The sequence below is a fragment of the Rutidosis leptorrhynchoides genome, chromosome 6 (genome assembly GCF_046630445.1).
Source record: "Rutidosis leptorrhynchoides isolate AG116_Rl617_1_P2 chromosome 6, CSIRO_AGI_Rlap_v1, whole genome shotgun sequence".
NCBI classification, from domain to species: domain Eukaryota; kingdom Viridiplantae; phylum Streptophyta; class Magnoliopsida; order Asterales; family Asteraceae; genus Rutidosis; species Rutidosis leptorrhynchoides.
The window spans coordinates 193911615-193933171 of record NC_092338.1 but is presented as its reverse complement, the minus strand read 5'-3'; positions in this window follow the sequence as shown (position 1 = coordinate 193933171).

Genomic DNA, 21557 nt, shown 5'->3' with positions numbered 1-21557 from the left:
TTTTGTTTTCTGATTACTACTTTGATAATCAGACTAGGCAGTTGCAACGCTTTTAATCCTTCATGTTCCTAATTCGATTATAAATTGCTGCTACTGCAGCATTTTGTTTGTTGAGTAGCTGATCGAATTGATGTAGCTTTCTATTGGAAACTAAACAATCTAGTGTATTATAATAGGAATGAAACATAAAAGGTGGTAAGTGACCGACATAATTAGTGGAGGGAGTACATATATTTGTCATATACATGACTTTACAATTCATATGCTTATGGCTTTTAGGAAGTGGATAAATTATATACAGTCAAAAGGCATTATTAGCAAGCAATATTATATTACTAGGACAAAAATTGGATTAGATCTTTTGTGTAGAAAATGATAGGATAATGGAAGGATAGGTTAATAACAACGATGATGGTTTGATATGGTTTATAATGGAATGTAAACTATGATGATGTATGAAGTATGGATGAGATCGTATGAATATAGGATAATGATACGTAATAAAGATGATGAAAGTGAACCGAATGACTCAAGGGTTTTAACTCTTTTATGACTGTTGGGCTAACCTAGTTGTTGGGCTACGTACTTGGGCTTGTGAGATCTAATGGGCCACTAAAGTGCAAATCCATCGGTTATTATTCTTTTTCTCGATGACAAACTAAACACATTGTGATGATGATGATTGGGTGTTGAAACTATGAAATGGCGAGTATTGATAATGATATAAAGGTAATGATAAAAGGATGATGGTGATAATCATAGAAACTGATTACGAAATGATACTGTGATGATAGTGATTAGGATCATGTAACATCCCGTTTTTCCTGTACGTATCGAAAGGTACATACTTAATCGTTTGTACGTTTGTAACTCGTCGTTTAGGGGTAATTATGTAGATATATATATATATATATATATATATATATATATATATATATATATATATATATATATATATATATATATATATATATATATATATATATATATATATATATATATATATATATATGTACTTGTTAATATGTGCGTATATAAGTTTGTATATGAGTTTGGGTTATGTTGTTGTAAGGAAACCCTAATAGCCACTATTTAGGGTTTTGGCCTTGTGATTTGAGGTTGTAAGTGTCAATTGGTGTTGTTAGTCACTAATGCACTTTAAGATTTATGAAAGAAGTGTAAATGGGTAAGTTTGACTTGATTGTGAGTCTAAGTAATATAAAATGGGTCAAAATGTACTAGTTGACCTAATTAGATGAAATGGGTATGGATTACCCTAAGTTTTGTGTTAATTGAAGTTAATAGACTTTAATTCACTAGTCTTAGTGATTAAAGTCGAGTCTTGGCCATTTATGGGCGGTTGTGAGTAGTTCAGTCATTTAATGCAACTTGGGTCATTAAATGCTCAAGTGGGAGTATTGTGGTCAATCCCACTAGTTGTGAAATTGAATGTGCACTTAATGATTTAGGTACATTGCATTGAAGCTCGAAAGTGCTAAATCACCATCCTTGTGACAAGGTGAGTGGAATAAGTATACATGTACGAATATGATGTGTTTACTTGTAGAAATGGATATGTGTTGTCCAAGTTAGTGATATATGCGTTGTACGCTAACGGTTTTAAGAACGGATATATGTTGTCCAATTTAGTGTTATATGTGTTGTACACTAATGATTTATGAATGGATATGTGTTGTCCGATTTAGTGTTATATGTGTTGTACACTAACGATTTTATAAACGGATATGTGTTGTCCAAGGGTTAGTGATATATGTGTTGTGCACTAACGGTTGTTATGAACACCAATGGGAAATTAGAGTAGCATTCCTTTTACGATTGGTTAACCATGGTTGTATGAATTGTGCATTAGCATACTTAAATATGAACTATATGCTTTTGTTATTGCTAGCTCAATGTGAATTGCGGTTATTGGTATATGCATAATGTTTTGCATGGTTGTCGAATTGCTAGCTTGTGTACGGTGTTGTGTAAGTGTTTGCAAGTAGAAATATTATATATGTGTATGTATAATTATTGCATTCACTAAGCATTTAGCTTACCCCACTCGTTGTTTATCTTTTTAGATGCAGGTGTGGATAAGGGCAAGGGGGTTATCGGGCATTAGGCGCCCTTTGATGATGTTTTGTTGGAGCTTTTGGAACTTGGCCTAGCATTTTGGGTAGTTTAGTCCCAAACCATGCTCGATGTGTTGTTTGGTTTAAAACTATCATTTTTGTATTGGTCAAACTTGTATCCCATTCGGTAATGGCCTTTGTGCCTTTTGTAAACACTAAAACTTGTTGTATGTTCCAACGAACGTGTGGAATGGTTACATATTTAATTAGCGCGTAAATGTGTATCTTTACAAAAAAAAAAAATTATCGTATGGAATACGGGTTGGGTTGTTTCAAGTGGTATCAGAGCATGGTCTAAGGGATTTAGGCGACTTGAGATAGGTGCCTAGACTTAGACTTTATTGTGCATGTACTTTTATGCGGGACTTGTAGGGCTTTGGGTCTAATCAGGAATGGTTAGTACTTTGGTTTATGTGAATTAACCTCGTGCTAATTGATATGTGTTGTGTTTAGCAATCATCAAGTGAGATGGACGTTGTACTGACAAGTTAATGCGACGTGTTCACGTAACAATGATTAGCTACCATTGTTACGGGTGCAAATCGTGTCAAACAAGTAATGTACGACGATTGTTGAGTAAGATGGAGTAGTGTGGGGTATACGTATATGAATACCTGCTATGTCCTTTTGTTCCGTTCGTTGTTTAATTTTTTTTTCGTTTTATAGAATGAAGATGAGAAACGGACACGACACCAAAAATGGGGGTACGAGTGAGGACGTTGAGTTCACGGCCAAAGTTGAGGCCATCTTTAAACGTTAAAAGGCGGAGTTCCTCGAGGATGTTAAGAAAATGTTTCTAGATACGATTGACGAGCAATTAGTCAATGTAGTCAAGGAGCAAGTGAAGGCCGTTCATCAAGAGGATAATGTGGGGAGACGGGTCTTCTTTTATAAGAATTTTAAGAATTCTCAACCTCCCACCTTTAAAGGTGAACGAGACCCTCTCAAGAGTGCCAGATGGATCTCCGATATGGAGGGGGCTTTCCGTACTTGTGAATGTCCTCTTGATAAGAAGACAAGGTATGGTTGTAGCATGTTAAGGGGTGACGCCAAGCTATGGTGGGATGCGAAAATCCAAGTTTATGGTTAAGAACAATGCACGGATTTTACTTGGGATGAATTTAAGGTAGAGTTTTTCGATGAGTACCGAACTTTGGCCGATCTAACTAGGCTTAAGGATGAGTTACGTTCCTTGAGGCAAGGGTCGATGAATTTGAACACTCTCAAATCCGTGTTTTTGTCCAAGACCCAATTTTGCCCGGAGTATGTCGGGAACGATAAGATGTTGAAGGAAGATTTTTATAGGATCTTGAATGATAATTATCAAGAGAAAATTAGTGTGAACGTGGTGAAGAGCTTTGATGAATTGTTCAATATGGCGAAGGGTTTTGAAGCGCTTGTGTTGAGAAAGAATAGTTTTACTTTTGGAAAGAGGAAGTTCGAGAATTCAAGTCAATCGAGCTTTTCCAACAAAAGGAACAAGAAGGGCTCCGAAAATGTTAACAGTGTGAAGAAAGGTGGCTCCGGTGGTCATGTACCCACTTGCTATACTTGTGGGCAAAAAGGTCACATCTCTCGTGATTGCCCCAACTCACCTTCCACACCCAAATTTACTTGTTTCAATTGTGGTAAAGAAGGGCACAAGAGGCCCGAGTGTCCCGAGTTGCGCAATGATAATGTTAAGTGGTTAGAAAAGGTAGCAGGTATGGCTAGGGGTCAAAATTATTTGATGACCAATGATGAATCCAAACAATCGAACAAAGTTGTCTCAGGTACTTTCATGGTTAACTCTAATCAGGCAAGAATTCTATTTGATAGTGGTGCCAATTTGTCTTTTGTGTCACCTCGATTTGTACCTAAACTTAATAAGCTACTAGCTAAATTAAGTTGTCTGGTAGAAGTCGAAATAGCGGACGGTAAGACGGTGCTAGTGGTTGATATGTGTAAAAATTGTGATGTTGTGTTTGGTGCCGAAAACTTTAAAATTGATCTCATCCCTATGACTTTGGGCGATTTTGATATCATTGTTGGTATGGATTGGCTCGATCGAAATAGAGCCGATATCACATGCCACGAAAAATCTATTCGAGTGAAGACCCCAAGTAGGGAAGAGTTAGTAATTCACGGTGATAATCGTAGGAGACTTGTGCCGATATGCACTTTTACGCGGGCACGTCGTTCTCTTGTTAGTGGTGGCATGGCTTTTCTTGCCCATGTTGTTGATACTCGTGACTAGCCACCACCTATACGTGAAATTCCAATGGTTAGTGAGTTCGAAGATGTTTTTCCAGATGAGTTATCGGGTATTACAGCGAAAAGACAAGTAGAATTTCGCATTGAGTTAGTTCCGGGAGCTACTCCCATTGCTAAAACTCCTTATCATTTAGCGCCGACGGAAATGCAAGAGTTGTTAAATCAAACCCAAGAGTTGCTTGAAAGGGTTTCATTCGACCGAGCTCCTCGCAATGGGGTGCTCCGGTCTTGTTTGTGAAAAAGAAAGATGGAAGTATGCGGATGTGCATCGATTATTGGGAGTTGAACAAAGTGACGATCAAGAATCGCTATCCATTACCTAGGATTGACGATTTGTTTGACCAACTCCAAGGTGCAACGTATTTTTCTAAGATTGACTTACGGTCCGGCTATCATCAAGTGCGGGTCCGTGAGGAAGACATAGAGAAAACGGCTTTTCGAACACGTTATGAGCATTTTGAATTTGTAGTTATGCCTTTTGGTCTTACGAATGCACCGGCGGCATTCATGGATCTTATGAACCGAGTGTGCCAACCTATGTTGGACAAGTCGGTAATTGTGTTCATCGATGACATACTTGTTTATTCAAAGAGTATGAAGGAACATGAGCACCATTTGCGTGAAGTGTTGAAGACATTGCGGAAGGAGAAGTTGTATGCAAAATTCTCCAAATGTGAATTTTGGCTAAGGGAAGTTCAATTCCTTGGCCATATTGTGAATCAAGAAGGAATTCAAGTAGACCCGGGGAAGATAGAAACGGTGAAGAGTTGGGGACAACCGACTACGCCTACGGAAATCCGAATCTTTCTCGGATTGGCCGGTTATTATCGTCGGTTCATCCAAGACTTTTCTAAGATTGCTTCTCCTTTGACTAAATTGACGAGGAAGAACGTAAGATTCAAATGGGAGAACGACTTTTCAACTATTAAAAGAGAAATTGTGTCAAGCTCCGGTGTTAGTGTTGTCGGAAGGGGTAGAAGACATGACGGTTTATTGTGATGCTTCTTTAAATGGGCTCGGGTGTGTTTTGATGCAAAGAGGTAAAGTCATCGCTTACGCCTCTCGACAATTAAAGGAACACGAAAAGAGATACCTGACTCACGATCTTGAATTGGCGGCGATGGTTCATGCATTGAAAATTTGGCACCACTACTTGTATGGTGTCAAGTGTATGATTTATTCGGACCATAAGAGTTTGAAACATCTCTTTACTCAATGAGATTTGAATTATTATCAACGTAGGTGGATGGATGTGGTAAAGGATTATGATTGTGAGATACATTACCATCCGGGAAAGGCGAACGTGGTCGCGGATGCGTTGAGTCGAAAGAGTCAACATCCGGTGATACGAGTAGGATCGTTACGCATGGTTATTACTAACGATTTCCTTGTAAAGCTTGGTGAGATTCAAATAGAAGCGTATGTTCACAACAAGCATGAAGAGCGGATTGTGGGGCAAACGGAGTTCATTACTATGGGCTCGCGTGGTTTGTTGTCATTTCAAGGAAGAGTGTGGGTACCTAAGATGGGTGGTAACCGACAAGTGCTACTTGATGAAGCACATAAGTCAAGGTACTCCATTCATCCGGGTACAACAAAGATGTACTATGATTTGAAGAAAGATTATTGGTGGCCCGGTATGAAGCGTGATGTGGTTAAGGATGTTGAACAATGCGTCATGTGTTTGCAAGTTAAAGCCGAACACCAAAAGCCGTACGGTAAGTTACAACCCTTGGAAGTCCCGAAATGGAAATGGGAGCACATTACCATGGACTTCATTACTAAGTTACCAAGGACGGCGAGAACCCAATGTGATACGATTTGGGTGATAGTTGATCGATTGACGAAAAGTGCTTTGTTTCTTCCCATTCGGGAAACGATATCATCGGAGACTTTATCCAAGTTGTTTATCAAGGAGGTGATATCGAGACATGGGGTTCCTATATCTATTATTTCGGATCGAGATATTCGTTTTACGTCCCAGTTTTGGAACAAGTTGCATGAAGATATGGGTACTCAATTGAAAATGAGCACGGCGTATCATCCTCAAACGGACAGTCAAACTGAACGAACGAATCAAACTTTGGAAGATATGTTACGAGCGTGCATTATTGATTTCGGTGGTAGTTGGGATGAGCATTTGCCTTTGGTGGAATTCTCGTACAATAATAGTTATCATACTAGTATCGGGATGCCGACATATGAGATGCTTTATGGGCGTAGGTGTCGAACCCCGATTTGTTGGGGTGAAGTGGGACACAAGGAAATTGGGAGTTCCGATTTGGTTTTGGAGATGAATAGTAAAATTGAGATGATTCGGGCTCGACTTAAAGTGGCTCAAGATCGAAAAAAGTCTTATGCCGATAAAGGTAGGAGAACGATTGAGTTTCAAGGAGGTGACATGGTAATGCTTAAGGTTTCTCCATGGAAGGGTGTTATTCGGTTTCGAAAGCGAGGAAAGTTAGCGCCTCGGTTTATTGGTCCTTTCAAGGTTTTGGCACGTGTTGGTGAGGTTGCTTATCGACTAGAGTTACCCGAAGAACTTGCGGGAATCCATAACACGTTTCATGTTTCCCATCTTCGTAAGTATCTTGCGGATGACTCGACTTGGGTGCCTTTAGATGAAATTACGTTGAATAACAAGCTAGAGTATGTGGAAGAACCGGTTGCAATCCTTGATGAGAAGGTTAAGATGTTGCGGAACAAGGAAGTTAGAACTTTCAAGGTGCAATGGCGACATGGAAAGGGTTCCGAGTTTACATGGGAATCCGAAGAGTTTGTATTGGTTTATCTTCCGGCTTGTCATGCGGCTTGGATCGCGAGGACGCGCTCCGATTCAAGTGGGGGAGAGTTGTAACATCTCGTTCTTCCCGTACGCATCGAAAGGTACATACTTAATCGTTTGTACGTTTGTAACTCATCGTTTAGGCGGAATTGTGTGTATATATATATATATATATATATATATATATATATATATATATATATATATATATATATATATATATATGTACTTGTTAATGTGTGCGTATATAAGTTTGTATATGAGTTTGGGTTATGTTGTTGTAAGGAAACCCTAATAGCCACTATTTAGGGTTTTGGCCTTGTGATTTGAGGTGGTAAGTGTCAATTGGTGTTGTTAGTCACTAATTCACTTTAAGATTTATGAAAGAAGTGTAAATGGATAAGTTTGACTTGATTGTGAGTCTAAGTAATATAAAATGGGTCAAAATGTACTAGTTGACCTAATTAGATGAAATGGGTATGGATTACCCTAAGTTTTGTGTTAATTGAAGTTAATAGACTTTAATTCACTAGTCTTAGTGATTAAAGTCGAGTCTTGGCCATTTATGGGCGGTTGTGAGTAGTTGAGTCATTTAATGCAACTTGGGTCATTAAATGCTCAAGTGGGAGTATTGTGGTCAATCCCACTAGTTGTGAAATTGAATGTGCACTTAATGATTTAGGTACATTGCATTGAAGCTCGGAAGTGCTAAATCACCATCCTTGTGACAAGGTGAGTGGAATAAGTATACATGTACGTATATGATGTGTTTACTTGTATAAATGGATATGTGTTGTCCAAGTTAGTGATATATGCGTTGTACGCTAACGGTTTTAAGAACATATATATGTTGTCCAATTTAGTGTTATATGTGCTGTACACTAATGATTTATAAATGGATATGTGTTGTCCGATTTAGTGTTATATGTGTTGTACACTAACGATTTTATAAACGGATATGTGTTGTCCAATGGTTAGTGATATATGTGTTGTGCACTAACGGTTGTTATGAACACCAATGGGAAATTAGAGTACCATTCCTTTTACGATTGGTTAACCATGGTTGTATGAATTGTGCATTAGCATACTTAAATATGAACTATATGCTTTCGTTATTGCTAGCTCAATGTGAATTGCGGTTATTGGTATATGCATAATGTTTTGCATGGTTGTCGAATTGCTAGCTTGTGTACGGTGTTGTGTAAGTGTTTGCAAGTAGAAATATTATATATGTGTATGTTTAATTATTGCATTCACTAAGCATTTAGCGTACCCCTCTCGTTGTTTATCTTTTTAGATGCAGGTGTGGATAAGGGCAAGGGGGTTATCGGGCATTAGGCGCCCTTTGATGATGTTTTGTTGGAGCTTTTGGAAGTTGGCCTAGCGTTTTGGGTAGTTTAGTCCCAAACCATGCTCGATGTGTTGTTTGGTTTAAAACTATGATTTTTGTATTGGTCAAACTTGTATCCCATTCGTTAATGGCCTTTGTGCCTTTTTTAAACACTAAAACTTGTTGTATGTTCCAACGAACGTGTGGAATGGTTACATATTTAATTGGCGCGTAAATGTGTATCTTTACAATAAAAAAAATATTTATCGTATGGAATACGAGTTGGGTTGTTTCAGATCATGATGAGATGGATGATGAATGATGAGAGTGATTAATGAAGAATATGAAAACAGAAAAGTAATGGTTAAAAAGATTTAATCCGTGAATTTAAAAGAGAAAGTAATGGGCAGATCAATGGTTAAGTATGTGGTTGTTAAACGAGAGGTCGCGGGTTCGAGCCCTGTCTGGGGGTTTTTTTTTTTGAGAAACCGGTTAAAGGTAGTCTTTTTATTATTATTATTATTATTACTATTACTATTATTATTATTATTACAAAAATTATTAATATCATTATTATCATTATTAACCTATGACAAATTTTTGTCATTATTATTATTACTATAAGTATTATCATTTTTCTTATCATCATAATTATTATTATTATGATTTTTATATAAAATTTTGTTTACATTATTTTTTATTATCATTATTATTATCATTAATATTATTATTATTACAGTATTATTATTACTACAAACATAATAACATTATTTACATAAATATTTACATATAACAAATTTTGATTTAACAATATAATTATATACATATATATGTATTAGTATAACTATATGTATAAATATTAATATACAAAATAAATATATATAACCTTTGAAATAACAAATATATTACTAAATTTAAATAAGTAATATATATAAACTAGTTTTGTTATTATTACATGTTAATTATATGTGTTAATATATATACTTGATATATGTTCGTGAATCCAAGGCCAACCCTGCATTGTTCAGTATCGTCGTATGAATATTTTTACTACAAAATATCGTATCATGAGTTTCGTTACTCCCTTTTTAAATGTTTCTGCAATATATATTTTTGGGACTGAGAATACATGCGCTTTTATAAATGTTTTATGAAATAGACACAAGTAATCGAAACTACATTATATGGTTAAATGATCGAAGCTGAATATGCCCCTTTTGGTTGGTAGCCTAAGAATTATTAAACTGATCTACTAATTGACACGAATCCTAAAGATAGATCTATTGGGCCTAACAAACCCCATCCGTTGTAGCGGATGCTTTAGTACTTCGATGTTGTTTTATCATGTCCGATGGATATCCCGGAATGATAGGGGATATTCTTATATGCATCTTGTTAATGTCGGTTACCAGGTGTTCAATCCATATGAATGATTTTTGTGTCTATGCATGGGACTTATATTTATTAGAAATGGAAATGAAATTCTTGTGGTCTATTAAAAAGATGGAAATGAATGATTATGATAAAGTAATGAACTCACCAACCTTTTGGTTGACACTTTTAAGCATGTTTATTCTCAGGAATGAAAGAAATCTTTCGCTGTGCATTAGCTCATTTTAAGGATATTGCTTGAAGTCATTCATGGCATATTTCGAAAGACGTTGCATTCGAGTCATTGAGTTCATCAAGAATATTATTAAGTCATTTATAGTTGGATATATTATGAAATGATATGCATGCCGTTAACTTTCGATGTATAGAAAGTTTGTCTTTTAAAAACGAAAGCAATGTTTGTAAAATGTATCATATAGAGGTCAAATACCTCGCAATGTAATCATATGTTTTTGTATTCGTTCTTATGGATTAGGACGGGTCTTTACATGTGGTATCAGAGCGGTGGTCTTAGCGAACCAGGTCTGCATTAGTGTGTCTAACTGATAGTCGTTAGGATACATTAGTGAGTCTGGACTTCGACCGTGTCTGCATGTCAAAAGTTTTGCTTATCATTTCTAGTCGGAAATCATCTACTTATCATCCGTAGGAAATTACCTGCTTATCATTCTTAAGTCTAGACACATCCTACTGCATTTATTGCACGAATAGTATATAGACAAAATTAATATCTTAGCGTATCGCTAATTCATATCTTAGCATATCTGTTACTGTAAACTTTGCCTGACATATTCCGTAAATTCCTCCGTAATCTATGAAATCTTTTGCTCTATTTATATACAGATATTCTATGTAATTAGAATACCACCCGATAGCCGAAAAATCTTTTTATATTGAAAAATCCTTTATTCAATCGTACGAAATGGAATTCGTCATTAGTTCAAGTCCCTCGGATTCCGAAATGGAATCCTACTCAAGCTTCGAAAGCAGTATGACTGGAATGGATCAACCAATCAGCCATCATCTATTCTGGATGAATTGGGGATTGGTTCGTAGCCTTCTCAATCATTGAAGACAAGAAGAAGGTGATCCCTTCCATCAACCTTGCCCTCTTGGTGAAGAACATGAAGCACTTACCGGCGAACCTGTTGGAAACACCATTTTCTCTCTCATTTCCAGAGTATCTCGTCACGGTTACATAATACATCAAATTCTAGATTTTATTTATCCGCTCGTCCAAACCGACAATCACCCCGGTGTAATAGAAGAAGTCAACGAGCTTCGCACTCGGGTAGTGGCTTTGGAGAATATGGTGCAAAGGTTACAAACACCAGTAGCAGCATCATTAGCATAACCAGTACCATCATCAACAACACCAACAGTACCATTACCACCACCAACAATAACTGCATCGCAAACCTCAACGTTACAATCCGTCCCACGAGCATCGACGTCATACGCCCTATAGATACCAAGGAATAACAACAGCAACAAATGATGAAGTATTGATTCATAATATCATCGGAGAAACATTCTACGACGATTATGTAATTTCTAAAGTTTAGAGATTATCTATTCTAAACCTTAACCATAAATCAAATAGAGTAGAAACCCTGACCTGAATAGTGCGTGATTTACAAACGACACAAGTTACACAAGCATTAACAGCAGTACCATCAGCATCATCAGCACCAGCAGTACCGTCGACATCACCAACAGTATTACCGGCATCAGCAACGCCTACAACACCACAAATTCCGTAAACTCTATAACCCCCTCAAATATCGACACCACAATCATCAACGGATGTATTGTATCAATGAGTTATGAAGTTTTAACTCATTTCCTCTGAAGAATTTATATGTATATTTTATATATATGAATTTTTAAATCACAATGTATATATATTTTTTTTTTGTACTAAGCTATTATGTATGAATTGAATTAGGGTAGATACTACTCGGTTAATTCATATTACTAATAAGCTATGATGTACATCCTTCGTTAGCAAATTAACCATCGTTAACTACAATCTCTGTGTTCAATTCAATGAATTCCATTTCGTAATAAATCAAGTGTATTATTCAAATATATGTTTGATTTTACACCTTCATTATCGATGTACTTTAAACTTTTCAGACAACATCATTCGTACCTTGCGAAGTTCACAAGAATTCCACGAACACTAACACCATTCACCGAAGAAATATCAATAAAATTGAATAATGAAGTATTGATACATGATTTCATTTACGTTGAAGAAATAATCCGCGAAGATTATGAAATTTCTAAAGTTTTAGGATTATTCAGTTCTAGTTTCAATCATAAACCAAATGAGTTTAATTTAATAGTAACTCATTAAATCTATGTTACATCTGAAGAAAATATACACAAATATATTTTCATTAAGACTGTAATAAAATTTCTTTTGTACAAAATATTAATTGTGAAAAAAAATTTAACGGATAGGTAATACCCGAGTGATATATAAATTCACAATTAATATGTTACATTCTTCGAATCTGATTCAGCAATCATCATCTATACTCACTATTTTCTCAACAATATACATTCTTTTATAAAAATCAAAACAACCATACTCATTCAAATTCAATTACATATGCTGATCTTGAAATTGCAGAATTCAATTCGAAATATAACCAATATCATCACTCTTAAATTCCTATGTCTTTCAAAGTTATACTTTGACTTCAAAACTGTGTTAGAACATCATATGTAGCTTAACGATTACAATCTGTGTTCAAACCCTCCAAAATTCCTGAAGACACTTCAAACAATGAACAATCGAGATGATGATCCAACCACATGTTACCCACAGTTATACACCTGAAAAACTCTCGAAACCAAAGTCATAGTCTAAAACATATCCGTGTCAGATCCTTTGGCATTACCCAACTACTATTAGGGAAACTAAACCTCACAATCTGATTGGTCCATGTGGCAGTTCTCCTCACACAAAAACATTGTTCACGCTGTTTGGTGTTTTTTTGTGCGTTTCACGTTTATAAAAAAAATTAAATAAATAATACGGAGTCGAAAATGGGTTCACTTTTTTTGGTCATTTCCTTATTTCCCATGAAAAATATAAAAAAGAATACAGATACACTTGACTGAATTGCGTGTTCTCAGGAATAAGATGCCATACCCAAAGCCATACCCTCTACGCCTTTTCTTCGACCCATATCTTCTGTCATAGACTCATATCCTCATTTCTAACACATATATCGTTCTTGAACCCAAATTTTCTATCATCCCTCTCTCAACATCCGAAAAACGCTTCCAGATCCAATTAGTTCATGTTTCATTCTTTTAACGATGAAATGTTCCAATAAATAATCAGTATAAGAGATGAAATCGATCTAATTTGCAAATCACGGGTTAGTATTTCTTATTATTTTTTTCGATTTTCAGGTTTAATGAATCTGATGTCTGATGTGTTGTGTAAAATTAGGTATTCTGTTTCATGTCATCTTCGATTTGACAATGATACTTATGTGAATTGTATTTGCAACGATTAGGGTTTTTAAATTGGATTTTTGGCAGATAAATAAATTGTCCTGTAAATTGTCATGTAGATAAATGAATTGTATTTGCAACAGGTTTCTTGATGTATATGTAGAAGCTAATTCAAGCATCGTTACAGCAGGAACAGAAGTTGCAGAATATGTCTGCATATGTACCATCGTATTTACCAGAAAGGGAAAATGTTAAGCATCAGGATTATAGCATATGGTGCCTTTATTTTTATTATATTATTGTTTTTCATAGAAAGTTGTATTGGGGATGAGTCTAATGCTTATAATCATTATTTGTTATCTCTTTGTTTGTTGTTTCAGTTCTATAGCACAGTAATCTACAAGACAAGAATCTTCTTTTGGGATTCAAGAGTTTAAGGAAGATCCTGCTGTGATGACCCAGAAATTTCCGACCAAATTTCAACTTAATCTTTTTATGATTTTGACATGATAAGCAAAGTCTGTAATGGTGAAGTCTCAAAAGTTTTGAACTGTTTCATATATTCAATTGACCTTCGACCATTTCCGACGATTCACGAACAACTATTTGTAGTAGATACATATATATTTTTATATTATATATAGATTGTATGTATTTGAATTATAATTTAAAATATTGTATGCTTTAATTAACTAGGTAAAATAAAAAAAAATGATATTATGATAATTATTATTTAAAACACATCTATATAAATAAAGTATGTTAAATATATATTTTGTGATTTCGAATCTATTTAGTAAAACGACAAGAACACTCAATTGTCATTCGATTGATATTAAACAAGTTAAATTCAAACTATTGTAATTTTAAAATAAACGGTGATCCGAAAATGAGTAATATAAATTTTAGGCTTATTAAAAGTATATTTAAGATCTAATTATTTAATTTGAACACTTTTTATATTTTACCCAAAAATGAGAGGGACAGTTGATGTAATTTTCATTTAATAAATTAAGGATCGAATTTTATACCATAATGATCAAAATAAATAAACATAGTTAATCTAAAAGTTTGGGATTTTTCTGAATAACTTTTATCCGTCACTTATTAACAATGGAGAACGAGATAATACCCGTGGTAGGGTGTCGGCAGAATAATAGGAACTTGACCCGTGAGTGAATATGAATGAGTAAGTGGGATTACTATTCTTGTTCTTTTAACTTAAACTATAATATATACATATACAGACTTATACCATGATCAACCATATTACTTCTTTTTCATTTTTTTTTCTATAACCAAACACACACCATTTGATCTCTTCTTCTTCAACCATCAAGACGCCTCCCATAGCAAACACTTTCCTCTCCGGCAAACCATCACCACCGGCCACCCTCCATCACCTCAGACCACCATCTCGCCACCTCTCTATCATCTATCAAAACTCATTAAACTACGCACCATATTTTTGTTTCATGACGACACCTAAACTGCCATAACCACCATAAAAAAACGTCCCTTAAAATGTTTTCGGTTATCATCACCAACGCCTATTGTTACTTGTGTTGGGTTTAATCACCAATAAAATCACCAATAGGCGACATCATCGCTATCACCATTTTTTTTTTCTGTTCCAAACCATCACGAAACCAACACCTTTGAGCATCCATTTAAATGTTTCATGTTCCTGTGATTATGTCCTGGAAAAAAAAACAACCACACTTTCATCACCATTAACCGTCTCTAAACACCATCATGTCAATCATCACAACACCCACCACCAAACCGTAATTCTATTATTGTTTCTAATTGATTTCCAAACGCAAACCGCTACCATCATCATCTTGTAACCACCACCAACACCGCTAATCATCATTTAAACTCCCCTGTAAGCGACTACTTTGTTAAACGCATCCAATGAAATGTCCCGTTCTTATTGATTAAAAACGTTCCATATTAATTGATTTCGTTGCGAGGTTTTGACCTCTATATGAGACGTTTTTCAAAGACTGCATTCATTTTTAAAACAAACCATAACCTTTATTTCATAAATAAAGGTTTAAAAAGCTTTACGTAGATTATCAAATAATGATAATCTAAAATATCCTGTTTACACACGACCATTACATAATGGTTTACAATACAAATATGTTACATCGAAATCAGTTTCTTGAATAAAGTTTTTACACAATATCATACAAACATGGACTCCAAATCTTGTCCTTATTTTAGTATGCAACAGCGGAAGCTCTTAGTATTCACCTGAGAATAAACATGCTTTAAACGTCAACAAAAATGTTGGTGAGTTATAGGTTTAACCTATATATATCAAATCGTAACAATAGACCACAAGATTTCATATTTCAATACACATGCCATACATAGAGATAAAAATCATTCATATGGTGAACACCTGATAACCGACATTAACAAGATGCATATATATAAGAATATCCCCATCATTCCGGGACACCCTTCGGATATGATATAAATTTCGAAGTACTAAAGCATCCGGTACTTTGGATGGGGTTTGTTAGGCCCAATAGATCTATCTTTAGGTTTCGCGTCAATTAGGGTGTCTGTTTCCTAATTCTTAGATTACTAGACTTAATAAAAAGGGGCATATTCGATTTCGATAATTCAACCATAGAATGTAGTTTCACGTACTTGTGTCTATTTTGTAAATTATTTATAAAACCTGCATGTATTCTCATCCCAAAAAAATATTAGATTTTAAAAGTGGGACTATAACTCACTTTCACAGATTTTTACTTCGTCGGGAAGTAAGACTTGGCCACTGGTTGATTCACGAACCTATAACAATATATACATATATATCAAAGTATGTTTAAAATATATTTACAACACTTTTAATATATTTTGATGTTTTAAGTTTATTAAGTCAGCTGTCCTCGTTAGTAACCTACAACTAGTTGTCCACAGTTAGATGTACATAAATAAATCGATAAATATTATCTTGAATCAATCCACGACCCAGTGTATACGTATCTCAGTATTGATCACAACTCAAACTATATATATTTTAGAATCAACCTCAACCCTGTATAGCTAACTCCAACATTCACATATAGAGTGTCTATGGTTGTTCCGAAATATATATAGATGTGTCGACATGATAGGTCGAAACATTGTATACGTGTCTATGGTATCTCAAGATTACATAATATACAATACAAGTTGATTAAGTTATGGTTGGAATAGATTTGTTACCAATTTTCACGTAGCTAAAATGAGAAAAATTATCCAATCTTGTTTTACCCATAACTTCTTCATTTTAAATCCGTTTTGAGTGAATCAAATTGCTATGCTTTCATATTGAACTCTATTTTATGAATCTAAATAGAAAAGTATAGGTTTATAGTCGGAAAAGTAAGTTACAAGTCGTTTTTGTAAAGGTAGTCATTTCAGTCGAAAGAACGACGTCTAGATGACCATTTTAGAAAACATACTTTCACTTTGAGTTTAACCATAATTTTTGGATATAGTTTCATGTTCATAATAAAAATCATTTTCCCAGAATAACAACTTTTAAATCAAAGTTTATCATAGTTTTTAATTATCTAACCCAAAACAGCCCGCGGTGTTACTACGACGGCGTAAATCCGGTTTTACGGTGTTTTTCGTGTTTCCAGGTTTTAAATCATTAAGTTAGCATATCATATAGATATAAAACATGTGTGTAGTTAATTTTAAAATTCAAATTAGAAGGATTAACTTTTGTTTGCGAACAAGTTTAGAATTAACTAAACTATGTTCTAGTGATTACGAGTTTAAACCTTCGAATAAGATAGTTTTATATATATATGAATCGAATGATGTTATGAACATCATTACTACCTCAAGTTTAGTAGGTAAACCTACTGGAAGTGACAAGAAATGATCTAGCTTCAAAGGATCTTGGATGGCTTGAAAGTTCTTGAAGTAGGATCATGACACAAAAACAAGTTCAAGTAAGATTTTTACTCGAATTAAGATAGTTTATAGTTATAGAAATTGAATCAAAGTTTGAATATGAATATTACCTTGAATAAGAAAGATAACCTACTGTATATAACAAAGGTTTCTTGATCTTATATGATTACTTGGAATGGATTAGAAAGCTTGGAAGTAAATTAGTAAACTTGAAGGGATTTTTGAAGTGTTCTTGAATTGTTCTTCCTATGATGATTATAGCTTGATTCTTGAAGTGATTTTTGATGAAGATGATGATTAACTACTGGAAAAATACGTTCATAATAGTGTGTGTATGTGTTGAGAGAGAATTAGAAAGAGAATTGGAAGTGAAATGGAGTGAATGATGAGTGGTAATTGGTGAGTGGTGAGTGGGGTTAAAAGGAGTTCTAGTTAGTTGACTAGCTCATGGTAGAAGTTAAAATTGATTAGTCATACATGACATAATCAAGAGTGGAATGCCATGCTAGTTCCTATTGGTATATACTCATAGTAAGTACGTTTTGAAGCTGTGTATAATACGGGTAAGAATACGACTATAATTCTTGATGAAAGAAAAGAATGGAAAAGTAACTATAACCATTTTCGTTAAGTATGAGTGTTTTGATATATGTCTTGAAGTCTTCCAAAAGTATTTTAATACATCTAAATACACTACATGTATATACATTTTAACTGAGTCATTAAGTCATCGTTAGTCGTTACATGTAAGTGTTGTCTTGAAACCTTTAAGTTAACGATCTCAATTAATGTTGTTAACCCATTGTTTATTATATCTAATGAGATGTTAAATTATTATATTATCATGATATTATGATATATTAATATATCTTAATATGATATATATACATTTAAATGTCATTACAACGATAATCGTTACATATATGTCTCGTTTCGAAATCCTTAAGTTAGTAGTCTTGTTTATATGTATATAACTCATTGTTAATATACTTATGGAGATACTTACTTATCATAATCTCATGTTAACCATATGTATATCCATATATATCGTCATGTCGTTTTTACCAAGTTTTAACATTCGTGAATCGCCGGTCAACTTGGGTGGTCAATTGTCTATATGAAACATATTTCAATTAATCAAGTCTTAAAAAGTTTGATTGCTTAACATGTTGGAAACATTTAATCATGTAAATATCAAACTCAATTAATATATATAAACATGGAAAAGTTCGGGTCACTACAGTACCTACCCGTTAAATAAATTTCGTCCCGAAATTTTAAGCTGTTGAAGGTGTTGACGAATCTTCTGGAAATAGATGCGGGTATTTCTTCTTCATCTGATCTTCACGCTCCCAGGTGAACTCGGGTCCTCTACGAGCATTCCATCGAACCTTAACAATTGGTATCTTGTTTTGCTTAAGTCTTTTAACCTCACGATCCATTATTTCGACGGGTTCTTCGATGAATTGGAGTTTTTCGTTGATTTGGATTTCATCTAACGGAATAGTGAGATCTTCTTTAGCAAAACATTTCTTCAAATTCGCGAGTTGTTGAGGTAACTCAAGTCGGTAAGCTACTGGTCCGACACGATCAATAATCTTGAATGGTCCAATATACCTTGGATTTAATTTCCCTCGTTTACCAAATCGAACAACGCCTTTCCAAGGTGCAACTTTAAGCATGACCATCTCTCCAATTTCAAATTCTATATCTTTTCTTTTAATGTCAGCGTAGCTCTTTTGTCGACTTTGGGCGATTTTCAACCGTTGTTGAATTTGGATGATCTTCTCGGTAGTTTCTTGTATAATCTCCGAACCCGTAATCTGTCTATCCCCCACTTCACTCCAACAAATCGGAGACCTGCACTTTCTACCATAAAGTGCTTCAAACGGCGCCATCTCAATGCTTGAATGGTAGCTGTTGTTGTAGGAAAATTCTGCTAATGGTAGGTGTCGATCCCAACTGTTTCCGAAATCAATAACACATGCTCGTAGCATGTCTTCAAGCGTTTGTATCGTCCTTTCGCTCTGCCCATCAGTTTGTGGATGATAGGCAGTACTCATGTCTAGACGAGTTCCTAATGCTTGCTGTAATGTCTGCCAGAATCTTGAAATAAATCTGCCATCCCTATCAGAGATAATAGAGATTGGTATTCCATGTCTGGAGACGACTTCATTCAAATACAGTTGTGGTAACTTCTCCATCTTGTCATCTTCTCTTATTGGCAGGAAATGTGCTTATTTGGTGAGACGATCAACTAGTACCCAAATAGTATCAAAACCACTTGCAGTCCTTGGCAATTTAGTGATGAAATCCATGGTAATGTTTTCCCATTTCCATTCCGGGATTTCGGGTTGTTGAAGTAGACCTAATGGTTTCTGATGCTCAGCTTTGACCTTAGAACACGTCAAACATTCTCCTACGTATTTAGCAACATCGGCTTTCATACCCGGCCACCAAAAATATTTCCTGAGATCCTTGTACATCTTCCCTGTTCCAGGATGTATTGAGTATCTGGTTTTATGAGCTTCTCTAAGTACCATTTCTCTCATATCTCCAAATTTTGGTACCCAAATCCTTTCAGCCCTATACCGGGTTCTGTCTTCCCGAATATTAAGATGTTTCTCCGATCCTTTGGGTATTTCATCCTTTAAATTTCCCTCTTTTAAAACTCCTTGTTGCGCCTCCTTTATTTGAGTAGTAAGGTTATTATGAATCATTATATTCATAGATTTTACTCGAATGGGTTCTCTGTCCTTCCTACTCAAGGCATCGGCTACCACATTTGCCTTCCCCGGGTGGTAACGAATCTCAAAGTCATAATCATTCAATAATTCAATCCACCTACGCTGCCTCATATTCAGTTGTTTCTGATTAAATATGTGTTGAAGACTTTTGTGGTCGGTATATATAATACTTTTGACCCCATATAAGTAGTGCCTCCAAGTCTTTAATGCAAAAACAACCGCGCCTAATTCCAAATCATGCATCGTATAATTTTGTTCGTGAATCTTCAATTGTCTAGACGCATAAGCAATCACCTTCGTTAGTTGCATTAATACACAACCGAGACCTTGCTTTGATGCGTCACAATAAATCACAAAATCATCATTCCCTTCAGGCAATGACAATATAGGTGCCGTAGTTAGCTTTTTCTTCAATAACTGAAACGCTTTCTCTTGTTCATCATTTCATTCAAATTTCTTCCCTTTATGCGTTAATACAGTCAAGGGTTTTGCTATTCTTGAAAAGTCTTGGATGAACCTTCTGTAGTAACCAGCTAGTCCTAAAAACTAGCGTATGTGTTTCAGAGTTTTCGGGGTTTCCCACTTTTCAACAGTTTCTATCTTTGCCGGATCCACCTTAATACCTTCTTTGTTCACTATGTGACCGAGGAATTGAACTTCTTCCAACCAAAATGCACACTTTGAAAACTTAGCGTACAATTCTTCCTTCCTCAATACTTCTAACACCTTTCTCAAATGTTCACCGTGTTCTTGGTCTTTCTTTGAGTAAATAATTATGTCATCAATGAAAACAATGACAAACTTGTCAAGGTATGGTCCACACACTCGGTTCATAAGGTCCATGAACACAGCTGGTGCATTAGTTAAACCAAACGGCATGACCATAAACTCGTAATGACCGTAACGTGTTCTGAAAGCAGTCTTTGGAATATCATCTTCTTTCACCCGCATTTGATGATACCCGGAACGTAAGTCAATCTTTGAATAAACAGACGAGCCTTGTAGTTGATCAAATAAGTCGTCGATTCTCGGTAGTGGGTAGCGGTTCTTGATGGTAAGTTTGTTCAACTCTCGGTAGTCGATACACAACCTGAATGTACCATCTTTCTTCTTGACAAACAAAACAGGAGCTCCCCACGGTGATGTACTTGGTCGAATGAAACCACGCTCTAAAAGTTCTTGTAATTGGCTTTGCAGTTCTTTCATCTCGCTGGGTGCGAGTCTGTAAGGAGCACGAGCTATTGGTGCAGCTCCTGGTACAAGATCTATTTGAAATTCAACGGATCGCTGTGGGGGTAATCCCGGTAATTCTTTCGGAAATACATCGGGAAATTCTTTTGCAATGGGAACATCATTGATGCTCTTTTCTTCAGTTTGTACTTTCTCGACATGTGCTAGAACAGCATAGCAACCTTTTCTTATTAGTTTTTGTGCCTTCAAATTACTAATAATATGTAGCTTCGTGTTGCCCTTTTCTCCGTACACCATTAAGGGTTTTCCTTTTT